This window comes from Priapulus caudatus, unplaced genomic scaffold (assembly GCF_000485595.1).
Source record: "Priapulus caudatus unplaced genomic scaffold, Priapulus_caudatus-5.0.1 Scaffold146, whole genome shotgun sequence".
Classification (NCBI taxonomy): domain Eukaryota; kingdom Metazoa; phylum Priapulida; class Priapulimorpha; order Priapulimorphida; family Priapulidae; genus Priapulus; species Priapulus caudatus.
The window spans coordinates 414,532-417,126 of NW_014577207.1; the positions used below are offsets into that span (position 1 = coordinate 414,532).

Consider the following 2,595-nt stretch of genomic DNA (forward strand, 5'->3'; position numbering starts at 1 on the left):
CACCTCTCCTACCTTCCCCACCCACCTCTCCTACCTTCCCCACCCACCTCTCCTACTTTTCCCATCCACCTCTCCTACCTTCTCCACCCACCTCTCCTACCTTCCCCACCATGATGATTAATCATCATCTCGCGTTATTGTTAGAATGAGTAGGTGACGCGTGTAGATGTATGGGTGTCAGTGCTGGATGCGCGACGTTTTAATGAGAGTGGATGGTAATTACGGCTTTGTCCCTAATTTGCAGACGAGTGATGTGCGATCACCGTGGTTACCTGCCCGCGCTCACCTTCACGTCAGACATGAAGATACGCCCGCGTGGGCTCTGGTAAGGATCGTGTTCGGTGTGGAGGGAGGGGCTGGGGGAGGAGCGAGGGAGGGGCAAGGAAAGAGCGAAGTTGAAGAACGGAGAAACGGGGGGAGAAGCAAGGAATGGGCAAGGAACGACGGAGTGGGGGTACGGAGAGAAAGGGAAGAAGCTGAGGAGCAGTGGGAAGCAGCTGTGGAGCAGAGGAAGAAGATCGCGTATATGTGGAGAAAGGGGGAGGAGGAGGAGGAGGAGGAGGAGGAGGAGGATGGAAGTAGGAGAGGCGTGTAGTGGATGAGAAGTTGAGGAGGAATGAAGCTGGAGCGAGGAAGGGGCGAAATATTTATAGGAGCTGATGGGAAGCAGAGTAGAGGCGTGGATGAGGAGTGGGGAGGTATTGGACCTGGGACGGGGGGAGGGTGTGGATATGCGAGGAGCAGGGGAGGTGCGCAGTGGAGGTGGCAGCAGGTAACAAGGGAGCCGTTTAGTTATTGCATACACAGTTTGGCGACTTAGCATTATTGCGCTCTTATCGAATATGTGATTCGTGGTGGATACATCTGCCCGACCCCTCGTTTGTTCTACGCCGCCAACGGTGCTTCTATTGATATAAAATATAGAAAGAATAGATGAAGTACCTTTGATTAAGAATCGATGCGTTCAGCTGTTCAGAATCTAGCACCAGTTATTGTATCCCCCGCGACGAAGTCGGCGGGGATACTATGGTTTCATGTCTGTCCAGCCGCTGCCGCTCGGTCCGCCGCAGACACTTTCCCTTCCGCTCTATAACTCGACCCCTAATTGACCTAGCGTGACCAAACTTGGTATACTTACACATCTTGGGGAGAAGGTGCGCAGCGTACCAAAACCAGGCCACTGCGACCTTTATTTGACCTTTACATTGACTTTGATCATATTTTTTTTCTGCTCTATAACTCGGCCCCTAATTGACCTAGCGCTACCAAACTTGGTATATACTTACACATCTTGGAGAGAAGGTGCGCAGCGTACCAAAACTAGGTCACTATGACTTTTATTTGACATTTACCTTGACCTTTATCATATTTCTCTTCCGCTCTATAACTCGGCCCGTAATTGACCTAGCGCTACCAAACTTGGTATATACTTACACATCTTGGGGAGAAGGTGCGCAGTGTACCAAAACCAGGTCACTATGACCTTCATTTGACATTTACCTTGACCTTGATCATATTTCCCTTCCGTTCTATAACTCGGTCCCTAATTGACCTATCGCTACCAAACTTGGTATACTTATCACTGGGTTCGAGTCCTGTAGATCATGACAAGTATAAATGGGTTCAAGTATTTGCGACTAACACGTGCGATAGTCTTGACACGTGTTCAAGTCACCTGGGAACAATACTGATTCCGGTTATAAGTCGGGTTGTGTATGTCTGTATGTGTGCGAGTGCTAGCTAACCAGCATGCGGGCGAGTGAGCCACGTCATTGCCGCAGAGGTTGATGACATGATATATACACGAGTAATGCCAGCAGCGCGTGATTTGCCGCCCCTGCGGAAGTACGAAGGCATGGCAGGTAGTTTGCGAGGCAGCGCAGCATTGCTACCTGATTAGCGGAGGTATATATATATATATGGGCAGGCTCCAGCAGGGTGGCGCATCCCACTTAGACTCTCTTGCTATGCGAATAACATATGCTGCTGCCATGTCGGCAGATGTAGGTTAGATGATGTACAGATAGATAGATGCACAGCCTACACTCATGTACACGCACTGCAATGATGATGCGGTCAAGTGTGCGGATGTAGGTTAAAAGATGCTTATAGATAGTTGGAGATAAACATATGCATTTCACTGTGTTCCAAATGAGAAGAAACTGTACTACTTACGACTATTACTATCACTACTGCTGTCTTTGCGAGCATCGGGAGTTTCTTGTCTGTCTTCTCGCCTCCTGCCTGCGCGCCGTCGCGGAATCGTGAATTCTGACAACGCGAGGTTTGGGGTAGCGTGGACGTTGACGGGAGAACGTGTGAGGGTGCCGCGTAAGAGAGTGCGACGCTGCAAATGCGTCACAAAGGTCGATGTTACGTATATGCGCGACCCTGGCGATATCTCAGCGCGACAGTAATTGTTTCCTGTTGTTGATCGGAGACAGAGCGATTAATCAGCATCGGGACACGGATCTCCTCATCTCTATAGCTGTCTGCGCGACGCGCACACCCGCCCGTACACACACCCACGCACGCGCGCGCACACACACACACACACACACACACACACACACACACACACACACACACACACAC

At 50.4% G+C, this 2,595-nt stretch overlaps 1 long non-coding RNA gene across 1 annotated transcript in view; it reads left to right on the forward strand.

Annotated features, from left to right (window-relative positions):
* Window positions 1-2,595, forward strand: part of LOC106806193 — a 104,214-nt gene that overhangs the window by 57,315 nt on the left and 44,304 nt on the right. Inside the window, exon 2 of the long non-coding RNA XR_001393511.1 lies at window positions 245-325. This is a non-coding gene — a long non-coding RNA (uncharacterized LOC106806193). The remainder of the gene's footprint in view (window positions 1-244; window positions 326-2,595) is intronic.